The sequence below is a fragment of the Bubalus kerabau genome, chromosome 20, assembly GCF_029407905.1.
Source record: "Bubalus kerabau isolate K-KA32 ecotype Philippines breed swamp buffalo chromosome 20, PCC_UOA_SB_1v2, whole genome shotgun sequence".
Classification (NCBI taxonomy): Eukaryota; Metazoa; Chordata; class Mammalia; order Artiodactyla; family Bovidae; genus Bubalus; species Bubalus kerabau.
In genome coordinates this window covers 38,245,201-38,267,766 of record NC_073643.1, presented here as the reverse complement: position 1 = coordinate 38,267,766, position 22,566 = coordinate 38,245,201, and the positions used below count along the sequence as shown (strand labels likewise).

At 39.5% G+C, this 22,566-nt stretch overlaps 3 long non-coding RNA genes across 4 annotated transcripts in view; 1 reads left to right on the top strand and 2 right to left on the bottom strand.

Annotated features, from left to right (window-relative positions):
* Positions 1-8,694, bottom strand: part of LOC129635414 (uncharacterized) — a 41,321-nt gene extending 32,627 nt beyond the window's left edge. The window contains exon 1 of the long non-coding RNA XR_008706270.1: positions 8,559-8,694. This is a non-coding gene — a long non-coding RNA (uncharacterized LOC129635414). The remainder of the gene's footprint in view (positions 1-8,558) is intronic.
* The window catches only part of LOC129635413 (uncharacterized), a 174,097-nt gene that overhangs the window by 44,289 nt on the left and 107,242 nt on the right, over positions 1-22,566 (top strand). The gene's annotated exons all lie outside the window — the stretch shown is intronic.
* Positions 21,108-22,566, bottom strand: part of LOC129635412 (uncharacterized) — a 149,475-nt gene continuing 148,016 nt past the window's right edge. Inside the window, exon 3 of the long non-coding RNA XR_008706267.1 lies at positions 21,108-21,246. This is a non-coding gene — a long non-coding RNA (uncharacterized LOC129635412). The remainder of the gene's footprint in view (positions 21,247-22,566) is intronic.

The window sequence follows — 22,566 nt, the reverse complement described above, 5'->3', positions numbered from 1 at the left end:
TCACATGCACATCAAAATTTTCAAAGCAATGAGAACATCAACCAGGATAACTCTATCTTCTTCAAATTCAGTACAGCAGGAGTAAGTAATATATCTCAAACTCTACTGTGCAAAAAAAAAAAAATGACACTATTTCTCTGACATCAAATTAAATTTTACTTTGAACTGTTGTGTTCATTCAGGTTAGAAGTAATTTCAATGTCACTTAGGATTAGGTTTGTTATGGGTAATGGAGCCCCGAACTAACAGTGGCCTAATGAATAAGTAGACTTTTAACCCTCCTACACTGTTGGTGGGAATGTAAATTGGTATAGTCACTATGGAAAACAGTACGGAGGTTCCTAAAAAAAACAAATAAAGAGTTGCCATATGATCTAGCAATCCCACTCTTGTGCATATATCCTGACAAAAATATAATCTGAAATGATCTATGACCCCTATGTTCATAGCAGTGCTATTTACAATAGTTAAGACATGGAAACAACCTAAATATCAATGGACTGATGAGTGGATAAAGAATATGTGGTGCACATGTACACAAGTGACTACCACTCAGCCATAAATAAGAACAAAATAATGCCATTTTCAGTTACATGGATGGACCTAGAGATTATCATATTAAGTGAAAGTAGAAAAAGAAAAATATCATATGATATTACTTACATGGGAAATTTAAAATATGACACAAATGAACTTATCTACAAAATAGAAATGGATTTACAGATATGAAGAACAGACTTTGGTTGCCAAGGAGTAGGATGAAGGTTGGACTGGGAGTTTGGGATTAGCAGATGCAAACAATTATATACAAAATGGATAAACAACAAGGTCCTACTGTATAGCACAGGGAACTAGATTCAGTATCCTACGATAAACCATAATGGAAAAGAGTAAGAAAAAGAATACACACACACACACACACATATATATATAAAACTGAATCACTTTGCCATATACCAGAAACTATAACACAACATTATAAATCAACTATATTTCAATTTAAACAAAATAAGCAGACTTTTGAAAATAAAAGCCAAGCAGCAAGGGTTCTCCACAGGTGGATTCTGCTTTCTGTCCTACAATCCAAACTCTCTGAAACAAGAGGACATAAGGGCCTGACTACCATTTTTCACAGAGTAACAAAAACTTGAAGTGGATCCAAACGCAGACTTCAGTATACTATTCTCCCATATCACAATAATATTTAGTCATTCACCATGGCAATCCTAGAGTCACACCAATTCCTAGAACTTTTGAAGCTCACTTTGAGTATCTTGGACTTGCTTATGCATCCGATAGACCCCCCTCCTACCTTTAATGATTAACTGCTGAGGTTCTTTAAAAATCTGTAATTTTGGAACCCAAATTATTTTCTTCTCATCCTCACTTGCTTGTCTAGGATTCTTTCATTTGTCACAGGATTCTTTCATTTGTCATAGACTTTTATTTTCTTGGTCCTTTCTTTATAACTAGAACCCTTAAGCAAAAAAGGTGGGTGCAAGCACATTTTACAAATTTATTCTCATGCATTTAGTGTTGAAGTCAATCTTTAATTGAAAAATTATTTTCCAGGAGGAACTAATTAGATCTTAAGATTGATGCTTAGTGTAAATTTAGTTTCTTTCCAGTCTGCCCTATTTGTATAAGTTCCTTTTTTCACTGTTTCTAGTTTGCAGCTAAGAGGTTCCATATTTCCATTGGTCTGGGTTACTAGCAACAATGTTTATATAGTGATTTTTTTTTTAATGTAAGTAAAATCATTGGCAACTTCAGAAGGACTTGGCATACATCTCTCAATGTCTACTACTGTGTCTAATGAATATTCAGCATTTTCTACTGTATAAGACAATCAAGTATGCATTTGTTATATATTTACTAAGTAGTAACTATTTCAAAAATATATATTCAGAAGCCAAATTTGATTTACTCCTATTTATGTTTTCCAGGATCATCTCTGTTCTATTATATGAATCTCTACATTTTGTTTCAGAGTCAATATTCCCCAGAAAATAGAATTTAGATAAATGTGAAGGTGATTTTCGTTCTATACCTGTTTACTTCTCTGACAAATTTTCCAGGAGAAAAAGAGGAAAAGGGGAAATCTTATCAAATCAAATATTATATCACTTATATTAATTTTATAGGAATAACTCATTATGCAATTTGGATCTCAACTTAATTCTTTACTTCCCATTAGGTTCATGCTCTAATATACCTTTTGGACAATTTCTTTTTTAATGTGAAATTAAGAAGAGACAAGACACATGTGGTTTTTCATAAGAGGAACAGAAAATCCATATGAATCCAGGACACTCATCAACTATATCCTCACCTGCTAAGGATTAGGTGAAGCTTGTGTATATAAATTAAATCAAGAAAATGTAAACTCTGCACTCTCAACTTCTTGAACTTTGCATTCTGCCTGGTCTTTCATTTTGTACCAACCAGGCAAAGGCGTAGAGGTAGCAAGATGGAATTTCCTTCTATGATCTCTTTGATTCACTCAAACCAGAATCTATTAGCTCTTCTCTCCTGAGTGGAAGAAGATGAATTTTGAAAAGATGGGGTTCATGAGTACAGAAGATTTATATTTCTGATTAGACCCTGACAGTCATTCCACTTGTTCCAGAAACTGAAAGGAAAGGTTTATGGGGGAAAAGCAGGGAGGGTGAAAAAGAGGGGATAAATAGCTATATCACTTATGTTTAGCCACAGAATATATTATACAGCACACTTGATTTTACCTCTCTCCTGCCCTTGACAGACATTGCTAATCAATCAGGTCACATTTCCCACTGACATGGATATAGCCTCAGAGTCTTTCTTGGCATAGCTCTCTGAGCAGCTGTTACAAATCTATCTGGTTTAGCTTAGGAGATTGATTTACTGAGTGCATTATTTATTCATTTATTCAATATTCATTGAACATCTAAACTGGGCCAGGGATGTCAAAGGCATTCAGGAGCAAGACGTGAAACTTACATTGTAATGAGATGAAAACTTTTTATTGCCTTTTTCAGCTCTACACATTTGCTAGGCATACAGTAGGTGCTCAATAAATTTCCTTTGTCACATTGCTAGGAGTTGGCTTGTCAAGAGCATTCTGGCATCAGCTGACCCCGCTAAGAAGTGGAGTGTGGCTATGGTTCTCTTTCAAATAATGAGAACATTTGTTCCACCTCAACTCACTTCCTGCTTAAGGTCTATCAAAAGCAAACTCACCCTCAAGATTAGTTCTCCACTGGATATGTTTGGAGGGGCAGGAGTAGATATCCAAGAGAAGAATCATACTTGGAAATGCAACTCATCCCTTAAATCTGACCACTGAATGTCTTTTAGATCTGCTGATTAGTCTTGCTAGAACACAATATCAGACTCCATCCTCAAAGGAAATAAATTAAGCTGCACCCCATGAGAACAAATGGTTGACACTGTGCTCTAGCAAGCATCTTGTGTGCAGCTGTGAACAGCTGTGTTAGTGCCAGTTAAGCTGTGATAGCATCACAGGGGGTGGGGGGTGGGGCGGGGAGAGATAAAGGGCAATTCATTCACAAAGCACTATTCAAAGGGTCTCACAGGTGTGTTCTAAGGATTGGTTTTCTCCTATCTCCTTTCTGTCTAAAATTTATCCTGAATTTAGATGATTGAGTAATGTAATTCTGCCAGAATTTTATAGGTCTGCTCTCTCCAGGGATGGTGTTTTCAGAATACGTGCTGTGAAATTCATAAACAAATATGAAATAGGGAGAAGCATTCCCCACTTAACTAAAAAGAATTCGCTTCTGACTTTCTGGAGTGATTCTTTGACCACTGATTCATTCCCTTATGAATAAGCCTCAGTCTACCCCCCACCCCCACCCCCACCCCCACCCTGCTCTGACAGAGGAAAGCACAGAATGTGCCAAAGAGACTGGTTCTTTTAGAGAACAGTTGTATTTATCACCCTTATTTGCAATTTTACTCCCCTAATAGGAGCTGTCAGCTGCTCATCCATTGACTACAAACGGCCAGCTCTTTTGGTGAACAAGGATGGGGTCAGATGCTAACTGCTGGTGAAGGGGCCAGAATGAGGAGAGAAAAGGGCATCTTGCAAAAAGGAGAATGAAATGGCATTTAGATGTTTGTTTTAAACAGACTTCAATTGAAGGGGAAATTGTGTATATGGGATGCTTTCTTAAGAAATGGAGTTAGGAAATAAAGGAGTCAAATTAAAATTAGACAGAAATCCTAGGCTAGTGTTTCCAAATGCTGGCCCAGTTCATAGGACACCTCTTTGGAATCAATTGCCTAGTAACCAATTGCCTAGTAAACTTAAAGCTGCAGGTCTCTAGTTGCAGAATCACTGGGAATTATGTCTGGGATTTTCTGACTGACGCCCCCAGATGAGCCTAGAGCATACCGTTAGATTTGAGAATCACTGTTAGATCCTAGGCTAAATAAACACAAAGATTAATTAAGCTAATGAAATACTGAAGAGGGAAAAACAGCATATATAACCAGAAAAAAGAGATGGCAGGGCTGACCTATCTGAAGACAAACCAATATAGCATTTTGTAATAAATACACAGTTATTAACTGAAGGCTTACAATGTATCCAGCACTACTCCAAATGCTCTCTGTTTCTCACTTTTTAAAAATCTTTGAATTGTAAGGAAGTTATAAGCAAGCAAGGATCCAGGAAGCAGACTGCACACGAGACACAGCGTTTTTAAGGCACTCAGAGATCGCACAGCAGGTAGGTGGCTGAGCCGGGCTTCCAACGCAGTAAGCCTGGCTCCAGAACATGTTTTTGTTGTTCAGTTGCTAAGTCCTCTCCGACTCTTTGTGACATCTTGAACTGTAGTCTGCCAGGTTCCCCTGTCCATGGGATTTCCCAGGCAAGAGTAATGGAGCAGGTTGCCATTTCCTCCTCCAGGGGAATTGTCCTCACCCAGGAATTGAATCCAAGTCTCCTGCATTGGCAGGCGTGTGCTAAACCTCAACCAGATACTGTTTTTCCTATGCAAATCCAGGCTCTGAGGAAACAATGTTTAATAAGGTAGTATCTTCCCTTAAGGAGTTCACAGAAATTCCTGATGTCTTGTAGCAAGTGCAGTGAGTAAAGTGCAGAGAGAAAATTAGAGATCCTTGCAGGACTTCCAACTCATTTTTATCCTCGAGATTTTTCAGGGTTTGTATGATTAAGCAGAATATAATTTTCCGAATATAAAATTGCCATTAGAATGGACACTATGAACCAATATTTGACCACTTTTGATCTACAACAAGGGAAATTCCAAAAGATAGCACTGAAGAGAGGAGCAGAAATAGAAGAGCTCATTACTTCAATTGTATTTTAATAATAGATATTTAATAGGTCGTCTGTCTGTGAGAAAGAGTTGAGGTTCACCATTCACATAATGACCTGGTCATTTGTCATGTATTTAGAGACCCCTGGTTTAAAATTAAGCACTAGCTCCTTAACCATATTTAAATATTACAAACAGCAACATGAAGAGAGAGTATTGTTTCTTTCTATTCTGAAGATGAGAAAACTGAAGCCAAGAAGGTTTAGATTAACATGCAAATAAGAGGTATAGTCAGATTTCAGACCAAGGTTTGCAAAATTCCAAAATTTGTGGTCCCCTGCCACTCTGTAGCTGCAGGTCACAGGTGAAGATGTTCACTTTCACACGTTAAAACTCATATTTATAACTGGCACCCCCCCACCTAACATTAGATGTGCTTACTGCCTCCAGATGACATGAGACATGGTAGATATCATCATTAATGCTCTGAGTACTTAAGCCATATTAATTCATTCAATCAGCTTACAAACGAAGCATCTTTTATAATTTTGTTATACAAAATATTTTATGAAAATGAGTCAATCTGCTAAAGTCTCTGAAAAAAAGTTTTTACCTGTTTCTTTGTTCATCAGAGAAAATTTCTGACTGCTATTTTTAAAATGAAGGAAGTTCTTAATCCATCAAAGTAATCCAATACCACCAGATTCAAGACCAGAACAGACATTAAAAATGCCTCAAAGAAGAACTCACCAATTTAGAGTTACTGAAGGGACAGGCAATTCTGAATTAATAAAATATCTTAATTAAAGTACAAGTTAAAAGAAAGTATATCTTATTACCTTTTGATATCTGATGGATGAATGAATCAAACTGGAGTGTGGAAAATACAAAATTATAAAATATGAACTGGGCAAAGACAGAACCATGGGGAGATCTCATTGGACCTATTTTGATGAACAGATGAGGGCTATTTAAATATAGTTTTACATATATTTATGGACTTCCCTGGTGGCTCAGACAGTCAAGAGTCTGCCTGCAGTGCAGGAGACCCCGGTTCAATCCCTGGGTCAGGAAGATCATCTGGAAAAGGAAATGGCAACCCACTCCAGTATCCTTGCCTGGACAATCCCATGGACTAGAAGCCTGAGGGGCTATGGAGTCTCAAAGAGTCAGACAGGACTGAGCGACTTCACTTTCACTTTACGTATATTTGTAGGTCAAGGTGCTACTATATTTTGAGGGGAAAAGTAGTTTGTGGAAACTGGTAAAGATTTCCTTTACCCTTACAATCTTTTTATACTGTATCCTATATAGAGATTGGAGAAGGCAATGGCACCCCACTCCAGTACTCTTGCCTGGAAAATCCCATGGATGGAGGAGCCTGGCAGGCTGCAGTCCATGGGGGTCACTGAGGGTCGGACATGACTGAGCGACTGCACTTTCACTTGGAGTAGGAAATGGCAACCCACTCCAGTGTTCTTGCCTGGAGAATCCCAGGGACGGTGGAGCCTGGTGGGCTGCCGTCTATGGGGTCGCACAGAGTCGGACACAACTGAAGCGACTTAGCAGCAGCAGCAGCAGCTATATATAGATGCGTGTGTGAATGCTCAGTCAGTAAGTCATGTCTGACTCTGCGACCCCATGTACTAGAGCCCACCTGGGCTCCTCTGTCCTTGGGATTTCCCAAGCAAAAATACTGGAGTGGTTGCCATTTCCTTCTCCAGGGGATCTTCCTCACCCAGGGACTGAACCTCCATCTCCTGCACTGCAGGCAGATTCTTTACCACTAAGTCACTTGGGAAGCCCATATGTATATATGCATATACACTGTACTACATATAGAGACATGAAAACAAATTTACTGATATCAACTTTCTTAAGCTATTATTTCAACACAGACAGGTACTGAAGAGTTGAAGACAATGATAATAAACCCATATGATTGGAAATTCGCAATCCTCCATCTGAGGATGCGAGGCAAGAGGGAGAGAATATTGATAAGTCTACAAAAAGAATCTAGAGACTGCTTTCAATTATAGCAAGAAGTAGTGGTTGAATGGGAGAAGGCAATGGCACCCCACTCCAGTACTGTTGCCTGGAAAATCCCATGGATGGAGGAGCCTGGTAGGCTGCAGTCCATGGGGTCGCTAAGAGTCGGACACGACTGAGTGACTTCACTTTCACTTTCCACTTTCATGCACTGGAGACGGAAATGGCAACCCACTCCAGTGTTCTTGCCTGGAGAATCCCAGGGACGGGGAAGCCTGGTGGACTGCAGTCCATGGGGTCGCACAGAGTCGGACTCGTCTGAAGGGACTTAGCAGCAGCAGCAGTGGTTGAATTATACACATACATACTAAGGCAAAGCAATATATATATATATATATATAGTACTACATATAATCTGTGCCATATATATGAAATCTCACAAAGATAATAAGCTCCTAGATTTCATCTACATAAACACAAAATTTGAATTGTTAGGGATGGAATTCATAAGGTCTTTTTATAGTGTCAAGCTTAAAAAAAAAAAACTAAAAAAGGATAACTGAGTATGGTTACTTTTTCTATTTGAAACAGTCACACTTTGTTCCATCACATTTATGACTCTTCTCATACCAATGTCATGGAAAACAAAGTTTTTATTTGATGTGTTAGCATTCATTTTTGGTTTGGTCATTTAGACCTACCTCCAATATCTTTCTAGAAGAAAAAGTCATCTTCTGCTACAAAACAGAAAGACTAGCCAACAAACAATAATGAATAATCTTGAAGGAAGAAAGAAACACAGGGAAAAATATGAATGTATTATGTATCTATTGCTCATAACACATTATTCCAAATCTTAAGGGGCTTAAACAACAAACCTGTATTATCGCACATTCTTGCGGGTCAGGAATCTGGAAGCAGTTTACCTGGGTTGTTCTGGCCCAGGGTCTCTCATAAGGCTGCAGTCAAGGCATCAGCCTGGGGACACTACCTCCTGGATAGGACTAGGGAGACAAGACCTACCCCTAGGACAGGAAGGAAGTGGGAGGTAGTGCAGAGACCGAAAACAAAGCCAACAACTCTAACGGTGGACTGTCATAAATGTTATGTGGACATGGTCTCTCTCGAAATGGCTTACTGTACAAATTTAATGCCTTTTCTATGTTATCTAAACGCTTTTCACACACTGCGGCTGTAACGTCTCCAGTTTGTGGTGCAACAGAAAATCTAGCATGAATTTCTCCTTCTTCACGATTTTACCAAGAGAAGAGTCGTTCTTACCAGAGATCTTTAGGAACCGCAGCACACATTTTTCCTTTGCTTATTAAGTCAAGGACTTTCCTTATGAACGGTCCTTCTGCTCGGTGTCCTTGGAGCTGATAGAATTGGACTGAGTTAGCTTCAGAAGCAAAGGAAAGCTTCCACCTCTGACAGAAGAACGGAGAGACACCAGGTCACGTTCCAGAGCACGTGCTCTTCAAGGCAGAAGGCTATGGTGGGGGCTGCTTTTTATACTCCAAAGCCAGGAGGGGGCGGGGTTCTCTCAGCACGTGCCTGCGTGCGTGCGGCTAACGGATTCTGAGTGCTGAGTGCAACTTCTCGGCCCACTGCCTCCATCTTGGATTGACGTGTCATGCGCATCTTCCCGTGCCGCCCACCAGCCCTTCTGCTATAGGAACTTGGCGTCTGATGAGCCTGGTACGAGACCTCTGTTTACAGGCGTCGCCTTGGCTGATATCCGCGATGCTAGACATCAAGATGGTTTTCACCCTTCTCTGATGAGACTGACTTTTTGTATCCAAACAGTTCGTGCAAAAAGTATGGCTTATGCTGAATATCTGCTTATTGTTAATTCCTTATGATGCTTCATTTACAAATTAAATTTTCTTACAGGTGTGTTTGTATAGGAAAAAATATTTTATATATATATAGAGAGAGAGAGAGGACTATCCATGGTTTTAGGCATTCATTGGGGGTCTTGGCACTTATTTCCCACAGATAAGGGGACTACTGTATACCCAGAGGTGGGATTTCTTGATGCTGTGGCGGTTCTCTCTTAAAAGTTGTATTTATTTATGGCTCCGCTGGCTCTTCATTGCTTTGTGAGGATTTTCTCTACTTGCCGCAAGGAAGGGACTACTTTTTGTTGTGCTTCAAGGACTTCTCATTGCAGTGGCTTCTGTTGCCATGGAGCTCGGACTCTAGGGTGCGTGGGCTCAGCAGCTGCAGCTCCTGGGTTTCACAGCACAGGCTCAATAGTTGTGGTACACGGACTTAATTTCCCCGAAGCATGAGGGATCCTCCCAGACCAGGAATCTAACCGGTGTCTCCTGCATTGGCAGGTGAATTCCTCACCACTGAGCCACCAGGGAACGCCTATTTTTAAATTTTTGAGGAATCCTCATACTGTTTTCTGTGGTGACTGCACCAGTCTATTCCTACCAGTGATACAAAAAAGTTCTCTTTCTTCCACAGTCTTGTCAACCCTGGTTATCTTCTGTCATTTTGATAACAGCCATTCTAAGTCGTATCTCACTGTGGTTTTGATTTGCATTTCCTTGAAGATTAGTGATATTAAAAATCTTATACTGTACATACTGGCTATTTGTGAGTCTTCTTTGGAAAAATGTTAATTCAGATCCTATCGTCATTTTTCAGTTCAGTTCAGTTCAGTCGCTCAGTCGTGTCCGACTCTTTGCGACCCCATGAACTGCAGCACGCCAGGCCTCCCTGTCCGTCACCAACTCCCGGAGTCCACCCAAACCCATGTCCATTGAGTCGATGATGCCATCCAACCATCTCATCCTCTGTCGTCCCCTTCTCCTCCTGCCCTCAACCTTTCCCAGCATCAGGCTCTTTTCCAATGAATCAGCTCTTCGCATCAGGTGGCCAAAGTATCGGAGTTTTAGCTTCAACATCAGTCCTTCCAATGAACACTCAGGACTGATCTCCTTTTCGAAGGACTGGTTGGATCTTCTTGCAGCCCAAGGGACTCTCAAGAGTCTTCTACAACACCACAGTTCAAAAGCATCAATTCTTCGGCGCTCAGCTTTCTTTATAGTCCAACTCACATCCATACATGACCACTGGAAAAACCATAGCCTTGACTAGATGGACCTTTGTTGGCAAAGTAATGTCTCTGCTCTTTAATATGCTGTCTAGGTTGGTCATAACTTTCCTTCCAAGAAGTAAGCGTCTTTTAATTTCATGACTGCAATCACCATCTGCAGTGATTTTGGAGCCCAGAAAAATAAAGTCAGCCACTGTTTCCACTGTTTCCCCATCTATCTACCATGAAGTGATGGGTTGCTATGAGTTGTATGAGTTCTTTGTCTATTTTGGATATTTACCCCTTATCTGATATATGCTTAGGAAATATTTTCTCCTGTTCCATAGGTTGTCTCTGCAATTTATTGATGGTCCTTTGCAAAACTTTAATTTTCTTATCATTATTTGTGTCCACTATACTGGAGTTAAAGTGCTAAGCCTGCATGAATCCTACCTGCTATCTTCTCTTTAAGTTTATTAATACTTTAAGAAATTTACAACTCTGGGGAAAATTTTTCAACTAGATCAGAATATTGTATTTTTAAGCTATGGTGCTTAAATTCCACTGGGCTATCAATGACTCTTTCAGTTCAGTCGCTCAGTCGTGTCCGACTCTTTGCGGCCCCATGAATCGCAGCACGCCAGGCCTCCCTGTCCATCACCAACTCCCGGAATTTACCCAAACTCATGTGCATCGAGTCGGTGATGCCATCCAGCCATCTCATCCTCTGTCCTCCTGCTCCCAATCCCTCCCAGCATCAGGGTCTTTTCCAATGAGTCAACTCTTTGCATGAGGTGGCCAAAGTATTGGAGTTTCAGCTTCAACATCAGTCCTTCCAATGAATACCCAGGACTGATCTTTAGGATGGACTGGTTGGACCTCCTTGCAGTCTAAGGGACTCTTAAGAGTCTTCTCCAACACCACAGTTCAAAAGCATCAATTCTTCGGTGCTCAGCTTTCTTCACAGTCCAACTCTCACATCCATACATATTGTCCTTATAGGCTGACTTTATCATTTGTTGTCTAGTAGCTGAGTCATATCCAACTCTTTGTGACCCCAGGCTCCTCTTTTGACAAAATTTGCCACGGAAGAATACTGGAGTGGGTTGCCATTTCCTTCTCCAGGGAATCTTCCCAACTCAGGTATTGAAACTGCATCTCCTGCATTGGCAGGTGGATTCTTTACCACTGAGCCACCATGGAAGCCTGACTTTCTCATTACTGAGACTTGTTATAGCACTATCATTTCTTTATATTCTATTTTTTTAATATATATTCATATTCAAAAAAACTAAATTAGCCTTATAGAAGAGTAATCAGATAAGCTTCACCACAAATGTAAAACCCATCCTTTCTCATGTCCATGTTCTCCCTCTTCTTTCCTAATTCAGTGAAGATAGTACTCTTTTTTCTATCAATGTCCAACTGTGGAAAATCTGTTTGACACTCTACATATCACCTTCTCAAACAATGTGTTATCTGCTCCTCATCCTGCCTTGTCCATCACTCCTCACAGTAGGTGATATGTACCTACCCTTTACCCACTAACACAGATGCTCCTCTCATTTGAAATCGCAATACTTCACTTTCTTTCTTCAAGGCATAAATAATATCTGTAATAATTACATGTATTTGTTGGAACTTCTGTAATGCTGACAGTGTTCTAGTTCTTGACCTAAGAGTTTACACAGTTTTTATCTTATTGAGCTCTATACTTATTATGTTTTGAGTAGTTCTTTTTCTCATGTTTCTATTAGACTTCAGTAAATCATATTTTAATTTGATATATGGTTTTCTATCATACTTAAATTCTAATTGCATTTGTTATGAAGAACTCATGTCTGTATTGCACAATTGCCCAATATGAACATTTCATTATTAGTTAAGTTTTGGAGTAAAAATTCAGCAAAAATATTTTCTCTGCCAAAGAAGAAGAAAAGAAAATGAATCCAAGATGGAAGCCAGTCTTTTTATAATCTAGTTTTGGAAGTAACTCTGCCTCACTTCTGCCAGATTCTTTGTATTAGAAGTGAGTCAGCAAGTCTGACCCACACTCAAGGAAAAGGGATTACTCAAAGGCACAGACACCAAGAGAACCATCTCAGAATCTGCCTACCACAGTGCATTTCTTCTGTGCTGACATCCCCATTCTATAGACTATCTCTTCAGTTCAGTTCAGTTCAGTCGTTCAGTTGTGTCCGACTCTTTGCGACCCCATGAATCGCAGCATGCCAGGCCTCCCTGTCCATCACCAACTCCCGGAGTTCACTCAGACTCATGTCCATCGAGTCAGTGATGCCATCCAGCCATCTCATCCTCTGTCATCCCCTTCACCTCCTGCCCCCAATCCCTCCCAGCATCAGAGTCTTTTCCAATGAGTCAACTCTTCGCATGAGGTGGACAAAGTACTGGAGTTTCAGCTTTAGCATCATTACCTCCAAAGAAATCCCAGGGCTGATCTCCTTCAGAATGGACTGGGACTATCTCTTAGAGGTTGTCATTTCTGCAAAGCATGTCCTGGGGACACTAGGAAGAGAAATAAAACAAGAAAAGTATATAAACCATGTTTTGGCTCTTGGTTTCTTCCCCTGTTGAATCTTTTCCCTAACCCACTTACAGGAAAAGATTCTGTTCACATAATTTGTTCACCCAGAGATTGGCTGAAGTATTGGATGAAGACTGGGTGAAGTAGAAATATTGGTCATTCCCCTTGTATGACTTGTGAGTAGACAGGGAGACACCCCACCACCCCATTCTTAGAAGAAGCTACTTGATACTTGGGGCATAAATGTACATTCTCAAGGAGGGCAATATCACTCCCAAGTCAGGAAAAACTGCCCTGAGGGGGCATGAAGTTGTTAGTCTTTTGATATGTAAAGCACATATGCACACAGAGTATGTAAATAGATACATTGTATATTTGTGGTATTAAGGTTTTATGGGGGAATGATTAGGGAGAAAATGCCTTCAAAATCTTCTTTAGGAGAGTGATAATGAGAAAAGTTTGAGAAAAACCTGATGCAGTACAGGCTAGTAAAAAGAGTTCTAAGACAAGGAAGGCTTCAGGGAGGGAGGGTCTGGGATGCAGATTTAGCTGGGGGTGGAGAAAAGGAGATAAAATTTGGAATGTGGCAGACTGTGAATGAATTTTCCCATGTACATATTAGGCTTTGGTTTTACTCCTTGATCTGATTTTAACTAATTGCTAACTTCCAGGGATTCCTCACAGTTTATGATCCACTGAGAGTTCTTTTCGGGTTTTGGAGCAAGACTTTGTACAAATTCATTTTAAACATGTTTTCTAACATTTCTGGGAGACTTGCGTTTGGTGGGAAAGGTAGTGACAAGTGTTCAGTTTACCATCTAGACACAGAAACTCTTCATTATAGAGGGAGAAAAGATTGGCTCCACTTTCCCTTTTTTTCCCTCCTTCCCTCCATTCCATCTATTGGTTGGAGGTAAAGTCTGTGAGTTGAAGTAAGGCAGGAAATGGGCTAGAAAATAGGCAGGAAGGTGTGGAATTGAACAGTGAGTGCAGTTCAAGAAAACTGATCAGTCACCATATGAGGATCTGGTGCTGATGATGCTCCTAATGTATCCAAATTTCTGTTTTCTCATTTGTAAAATGAAGGGTTTGTATAAAATAATACTTATGGTTAACTCCAACTTCAACATGATATGTTCCCATGAGATACCATCTCCATTTTCACAGAAATTCCCAAAAGCACAGCTGTTTGAGTTGTGCTTCTCTGGGTTACAGTTGTGATTCTCCTGCTGCAATTTGAATACTCAGGGAGATCAATCAAGGCTAAGCTGTTAACCTATAATTGTCACCTTCACGTGAACTCTCTATCACTGCTGTGAAAGCCAAAAGAGAGCCCAATTCTGTGGAGTCTTAATGGATTCAATATAGGAGCCAGGTTTCAAGTCCTGCGGGCCCTCCAGGACTTAAAAGATACTCACAACCTATTTAGACAAAATCACAATCTTACTGATTACAGTGAGCCACATGAAATTCCCATTTTGTAGGTCAAAAATGGGTGAATATTGGCAAATGTATACAGTTCAACTTAGAGTTAAACCAGCAGATCACTCCCTTTTAATGAAAAGCAAGCTTTTTCTATTAACTAAACTTTTCATCTATCTTATGATACATTAAATAGTTGTCACTGATTTTTATCCCCATCTTCCTTTGTTTTGCCATTTTTCCTATGTCTTTTTGTCATCAGTTAAATCTAGTTATCACCTAAATTTGAAGGTGAAAACAAAAGGATAAGTGTCTACTTATACTGAGCTGGCTTGAAAAGCAAAAATGATAGTTATTTTTCTGGTTCTAAGGAGATGTTGTCCCCTAATAGATGTGGCCAACCAGCTTGCATTTTTAAAAGATGCTGCTTCATCTGAGCCATGTATCTACTGTAGAGTTTTCAACAATTCCTAGTGGAACTGGCCCAAGAAAACAAGAGAAAAGGCCCAGAGGCAGGAATAGAAAGATGGATGTTACCCAGCCTCATTCCATGTTAGCCTGGCTTTTCTAGGTCTAGCCTGGGATTCTGAGAGAACAATCTAGATCCAATTTCTACACTAAAAAAAAAAAAAAAGAACTAGATATGTAGGCTGAGGCTGGGGGTTAAAAGGAGAGAGAGGTGGAGAAAGAGAAGAATTAAGTGCATCAGAAGGGGATGGGAAGAATGAAAAACACTGGGAATGCCAGAAGAATTTGGAGGATAAGAGGAGCTGGAAGAAGAATTGAGGAGTAAAGGGAGAAGAAACACTGAAGAGAATTGGGGAAGAAGGGCACTCTTGGTTTCCAACCCATCATACCTAGATTGGTCACTTAAGAAAAGAGAAGGCTGTTTTAACATAAATATAATATTGGGGAAAAAAAAGAAAAGGGCTGCGGAAGTGACTTGTTTGTTTTTAGTATGACCTTTGTTTTTAGTATTACATTTGTTTTAGTATGAGCTTTGTTTTTAGTATGGGTAGGATGGGGGGAGTGAGAAGGAGGTCTAAGGAGGGAGGGGATATATGCATACATATAGCTGATTCACTTTGATATACAGCAGAAATCAACACAACACTGTAAAGCAACTATACCCCAATTAACAACAACAACAACAAAAACTGACTTTTTTTTTAATCATGACTTTCTTCCACACCTCTTTCCAAAAGAACTGAATGGGTCTACATGAGCAACTTCCTATAACTGTTTTGAAGGAGAAGATGTACACTGTTCAAACAAGCTTCTTCTGTTTTGCTCCCAGTGTCAGACTGTGGTCTAGTAAAACTGAATCAGAGATAAACAGTTATGCTATACACCTGAAACTAACACAATCATCTATACTCCAAGAAAAAATCTTTTAAAAAAGCTTTAAAAGAGGTGGTGAGGGCTCTTTAGACTCCAGCTCTCATCCTTTACAACCTCCAATCCCTTTTGGTTTCAGTGTGTTTCTGAGAATTCTGACTTTTCTGATAATCAGCATGGACTTGCCATATTCTGGAAACAGTTAGAAACGTGGTTTGATGCGTGAATTAAGCTGTGTTGATAGCCAGTGTGGTCTGTCAGTTATTTCACAAAACAGTCACTGGGAGAAAAGGATCCCCTGAGTAGCTATGTCTTTCTTCCTGATATACTCAAAACTGTCTCGTTTCTGAGCAAAAGCACAGCAAAAAAAAAAAAAAAAAAAAAAAGGAGGACTCACATGTTATTTTGCAGGCCATTTCCTTATTTACATGTCACCATGCTCAGCAATTCTCAGGACAACACAATCAATTATTCTGACGGAGCAAATAAACTAATAACACAATTAAAGAAATAATCCCTTTGGGTATTCCTTCTCAAGGTCTTTCTCCCAAGACAACTTTCTTTTCTCCAGAAGCAAAGTCTAAGGCCCAAGATAAGGATGTTATTTGTACACATCCTGGTTCATTGGCAATATGTATTTTCCTTCTGCCAAAAATGTGAAAAGGAAGCATGCTGAATTTAGCTTCCCCACAACTGAATTCAACTGGACATTGAACTTCTAGTAGGGCTTGTAAAAGTTCCACTTTTGTTGGCATCTGCAACTAGAGCGGAGAGACAGCTGTAGAAAACATCTCGCCAAAACGTGATTTGGGAAAGGTCATTTTATTACATGATTTATTTATATTGTTTCTCCATGGTACAAAGCGTTCTGATGTGGACTCAGAGCTGAGAGGAGGAGAAATAGTGAAAGCAATCCTTAAGCCCATGGTCCAAAGAGATGTTTGGTGTTAATTCTTTAGCTAAAACAGCCTTCAAGGCACTGCAGCTTTTCTGCATCATTCAAATGAAAAAGAAAGTTCTATCATGATAAAATCAGTCTTCTCCCCGATCCTCAGAGGCAGCATCATTAAGAAATAGGATTAGAAGCAGATCATGCTTTCATAGTCAAGAACAATTAAGATACTCTTTCTCTTTCAGAAGAGAAAATTCAGTTTAATCAAATTTCCTATGGTTTATCTTCTTTACACATTGTGTTGTCATTTTAAAGGACTTAAATATTCTCTCCTGGATTTCTTTTCCTGCAGAGACATGTGTTAGTTACATTCTAAACAGACCTATAGTATTTAATATGGAAAATTGGATATCTTTCTGAAAGAAAGCAGATGGGCAGTTTTATCTTCCCTTGACTCTGTCATTGTCATTGTGTCCCAAATAGGACACAATGGGATTTTTAATACTAAGTTTATAAAGGTAACAAGTAGGTTTACTAGATATATACTTCTTTGACCAGGTATGTTATATGCAGAGTACATCATGAGAAACGCTGGGCTGAAAGAAGCACAAGCTGGAATCAAGATTGCCAGGAGAAATATCAATAACTTCAGATATGCAGATGACACCAACCTTATGGCCAAAAGTGAAGAGGAACTAAAAAGCCTCTTGATGAAAGTGGAGAGGTAAAAAGTTGGCTTAAAAATCAACAGTTTAGAAACATTCAGAAAACGAAGATCATGGCTTCTGGTCCCATCACTTCATGGGAAATAGATGGGGAAACAGTGGAAACAGTGTCAGACTTTATTTTTTGGGGCTCCAAAATCACTGCAGATGGTAATTTCAGCCATGAAATTAAAAGACGCTTACTCCTTGGAAGAAAAGTTATGACCAACCTAGATAGCATATTCAAAAGCAGAGACATTACTTTGCCAACAAAGGTCTGTCTAGTCAAGGCTATGGTTTTTCCAGTGGTCATATATGGATGTGAGAGTTGGACTGTGAAGAAGGCTGAGCGCCAAAGAATTGATGCTTTTGAACTGTGGTGTTGGAGGAGACTCTTGAGAGTCCCTTGGACTGCAAGGAGATCCAACCAGTCCATTCTGAAGGAGATCAGCCCTGGGATTTCTTTGGAAGGAATGATGCTAAAGCTGAAACTCCAGTACTTTGGCCACCTCATGCGAAGAGTTGACTCATTGGAAAAGACTCTGATGCTGGGAGGGATTGAGGGCAGGAGGAGAAGGGGATGACAGAGGATGAGATGGCTGGATGGCATCACTGACTTGATGGACGTGAGTCTGAGTGAACTCTGGGAGTTGGTGACGGTCAGGGAGGCCTGGCGTGCTGCGATTCATGGGGTCGCAACGAGTCGGACACAATTGAGCGACTGAACTGAACTGAACTGAATGTGAAATCCAAGCTAAAGTTTTCTGGGTTTTAACTTTTTTGTTGTTGTTGTTTGTTTAATTATTACTGCTCTTTTTTTATTGCCAGTATGTCTCAGACATTGGGGTCAGGGGTTTGAAAATGAGAACCAAATAGAATTTTGACTCTCGCCTTCACAATGCAGCTAGGGTTGTAACTTGGTTAAGTTTATTGTTTCACTGACTGAAAAGTAGTTTAAAGAAAAGAAGCAAAAAGAGCCAGACAGACCGAAAGGTGAAGCATATGACTTGGCTTCCCCTCCACCCAATCAGTCCCAGGCATCTCCTTGTTTTGTTTGTACAAATATTCATAGAGGTAGCAACTTTCAATATCCTCTAGCCAGTGGTAAGTTTTCTGATAGTGTAGACTTTATCATCCTATCTTCAAAAGTGGCTCATGCAGGAATGCGTGACATGAGGATTTTATTCTCTGATAATGTCTGTGTATATGTTTGACTGATTTGCTTCTTAGATGATGGTTTCTGATGTCTCTGTGGAATTCCATTTCAGCAAAATTTAAAAATTAAACATCATGAATATTTAGCAAAGCTGCCTGGAAGTTCAGCTCCAGGTGACTTAATCATTTTCTCTATATTTTTACTTAAACCATTGTTTGGACTGGGAAAGGATTTTAATGGAAGGGAAAAATGTAAAGTTATATAACAATACCGTGTAGAACAATTCCTTGAAATGTTGAATTTTAATGCTTCTCAAAAAAATAAATAAGTAAAAGTCACCCCAGCAAGGCCACTTTTAGAGGGCAAGGTTATTTCTTAATAGTATCTCTCTGCTTGGAGGCACATTGCATTAGAGTTCTCTAAGAACACAAGACCAATACAGAATTGATCTATTTTAAATCCATTTTGCTCTTTTTTGCTCTGTTTCAGAAGAGTGTCCCAAATCATAAAAAGTCCCTTTCAAAAGCAGGAAAACTATCCCAGTAGTTGGGATAGAAATAAAAATGTAGAAGAGGCAAAGTTGCTCAGAAAAATAACCCAAAATTTGAAAAAAGGCAAAAAGATTACTGTGAGCCCCTTCAAAGTCATACTAATTTTTCTCCAAAGCTTACCTAATGTGATAAAAAATGAGCACTATAAAAGAGAATCTCGAAGACTAGCAAGAGAATTATTTAGATAATTGAATGTTTGCATACTTTGTGAAACAAGCAAGAAAGTTGAAACTGGGACCAGTATTTGGGGCAGGGATTGGCTATTTCATTAGCCAAGCCACCTTTAAGTTGATTTCTTTGTGGTAATTCAATCACTAGGTCACACTGAATCAAATCCAAAGCCAGGAGGTCTTAAACCAATTTCTTCCCTATGGAAGATAGTGAGAATTTCCACCTATAATCTAAGCAGGACATATTGATTTACTGGAATCCAATTCACCAAAGAAGTTACAAACTAATGAACATATTAAAATAATAACAGACTGCATGTGCTTAACATTTCTTAAGTTTCAGTACCCAAGCTTGAAAGAGAAATATTATGACCCTTATTTTTCCAGTAAGAACATAAATCATTGGAGAGGTCAAACAACTATTTAGTTTGTAACATTCAGAGCAGGGAATAGATGTTGAGACTTTTGTGAGCTGTGAGCAAGTCTGTGCAGTTAAGCATGCCTTTTGAGGCGTCTGAGTCATGGTTTGAGTCATGGTTTCAATACTTACTAGTTGAGTAACCTTGAATAAGTCACTGATTTCTCTGAACTTTAGTTTCTTCGTCTTTACTAGAGAGAAAACTACCACTAACTCAGTGCACTCAAAGCAGCATTCAAAGCACTTAGCACAATGCCTGGCTCATAGTAAACCCTCAGTAAACCTCACCTGGATCAAAAAAGAAAAAAAGAGAGAGATGATAATGCAAGTTGATTTCAAAAGATTTGCCCAATGTGTTCAAGGGGATATTTTCAAATAACTGGAGCATTCAACTCAGTGTCCGATATTGAAAAAGGTAAATGATGGTAAGAACTCCAGTGGAAAATGACGAGTTACAGGCACAGTACAGTGTATGATATTAAAGTCAAAATGATCCATTAGATTTACTGGGACTAATAAGGCAGGAAAATGAATATACTCTTCAGAAAGCTTTTGAACAACAGCAGTGAGACAATAAACCCATTTCTAGTTAGCCATCAGTTAGCTCAAGAAATCAATGGGTATTCTGGTTCGCATAAGTTATATATGTTTCTATATGCCTTTTTAAGTTCAAGGGGCTTACAGAATTAAAAGGGTAAAATTTCAAGACTGTTTGACAGCCATCAGGTTTCCCTTCCTACCTTTTTTTCCTGGATTCTCTAGTAGTTTACAGCAAAGTTACTTGACCTTCCAGTAAAGGCTTCAGTTATTGGGGGGAATAAAAAATATAGGAAGATTAAAGAACTCAGAGTGACAGAGGTTTCCAGAGCTGGCAAAATGATTCCAATCTCTGAATCTTTGTGTCTTGAATCCCCTCAGATTACTGCAAATCCAGGGCAGTGCACCAAGGTAGTGGCAGGCAATCTTCAGAACAGAGCAACCCAGACATCACTACTTATTAGGTCCTGATGCTGAGAATGCATGAAGGGGGCATTGAAGGTATTAACTCCATCTATGGATTGTTAGTCTTTAGGAGTTAGCAGTGAGAGCTATCAACATAAGAGAAGTAAAAATGGCTTGAGAGAGCCAGCAACACACAGCAGTTAATTTTTTTCTAAGATACAATTAACTTATCTCTCCCCTTCTAAGTAAGGTAAACCAGAGACCAGCAGAGGCTTCTCTCTCTCTTTTTAATCTCAGTCATTGTATAAATGGCTCTTCCAAAATAAATCAACAAAAAATCACTCTTGAATCACCTTATCATAAAGTAGCATACTTCCTTTTTAAAGGTCATATGAGCCTATTTCCTGTACAAGAGATTGCTCTGGGAATTTCATTGATAATCAATTAAATCCTAGCAACCTATTTACCCAAGAACCCTCTTACCAGAAGCCTTTCTCAACCACGACTAATATTACAGTTCAACATTTGAGAACAGTTCGTTTTGGGCTGTTTGTGATGGAAAAGCAGGATGAGAATCATTTTCCAGGGCTTTTCTCGTGACATTTATTCCTCAGCTTGGCAGTAGAACACGTCAGCGCTCTTAGACTGCAGCCGCGTGGACGTCCCTCCTGACGGCTGTGCCCGGGGACTGCGTGCTCAGTCCTCAGAGGGGTCATCAGTCTCATCTGAGAGCTGGACTGGAGCCATCAGTGGGCAAGAAACAGAGTGTTCCCTTCCTGATTCTCACAGAAAAGAAAGAAAAATAAAGATTAATGGGGGAAATGTAGGAGAGGCAAGGGTATTGAGAAAAATGCCCCCAAACTTAGAAATAAGCCAAAAATTTACCATGGGCTTTTTAAAAGCCATGCTCACTGTTCTACTGAGCCTACCTAAGGGTCATTTGTTGCTCTAGGGCTGTACTGATCAATTATAATAGCCACTAGCCATAGATTCTTTCAAGTCAAACCTGAATTAAAAGTAAATGAAATTCAAAGTTAGTTCTTTGGTCACTCTAACCACATTTCAAATGTTCAATGGAGATATGAGGCTGCTACTGCTGCTAAGTTGCTTCAGTCATGTCCGACTCTGTGTGACCCCAGAGATGACACCCTACCAGGCTCCCCCGTCCCTGGGATTCTCCAGGCAAGAACACTGGAGTGGGGTTGCCAAACATGAGGCTAGAGGGTACCATATTAGACAGCTCAGATAAAGAATATTTCCATCATGGCAGAAAGTTCTGTTGGACAATTGTTCTAAGGGAAGGTAATATTGCCTTAAAAGTTACTGTTAATTAGAATTGAGACTCTGTAAAGTTAGATGTCCATTGATAGAAGACAGATAAATTTTAAAACAGCTTTTTTTCTAGAGATGCAAATAACTTTCATCCAGAATAACAGACAACTTTACAAGTTATGGTTTTATTACTCTGAAGAAAATTAATGCTTATTTCTAAATTTGCAATATGTTCCAGCATTTTTTGATTGACTAAATATATATCATTTTTCTTATATTCTCCCTTAGATCAACTCTGTCATCCTGCTATGTATCTTGTTACTGACTTAGAGAAATCATTGACATTTATACACTCTACATTTGAAAGTATTATATTTCTAACTTTTAAACTGTACTCTGACAAGGGGATTGAACAGATGTACTCAGTAAGAGTTTGATTTAAATAAGGTCTAACTTAAATATTGGGCAGATTGTTCTCTTGGCAAAATTTATGTAAATGCATCTCAACTTTTCCAACAAGGCAGCAGGATAGCATAGAGATTAGGCTTAGGACTCCCCTAATGGTACAGTGGATAAGGATCCGCCCGCCCTCACAGGGGACATGGGTTTGATCTCTGGTCAGGGGAAGACTCCACATGCCCTGGAGCAACTAAATCTGTGTGCCACAACTACTGAAGCCCGTGTGCCCAGAGCCTGTGCTCCGCAACAAGAGAAGCCACCACAATGAGATGCCTGTATACCACAGTGAAGAGAGGCCCCCGCTCTCTGCAACCAGAGAAAGCCCACGTGCAACAACAAAGATCTAGTGCAACCAAAAATAAAATAAATTC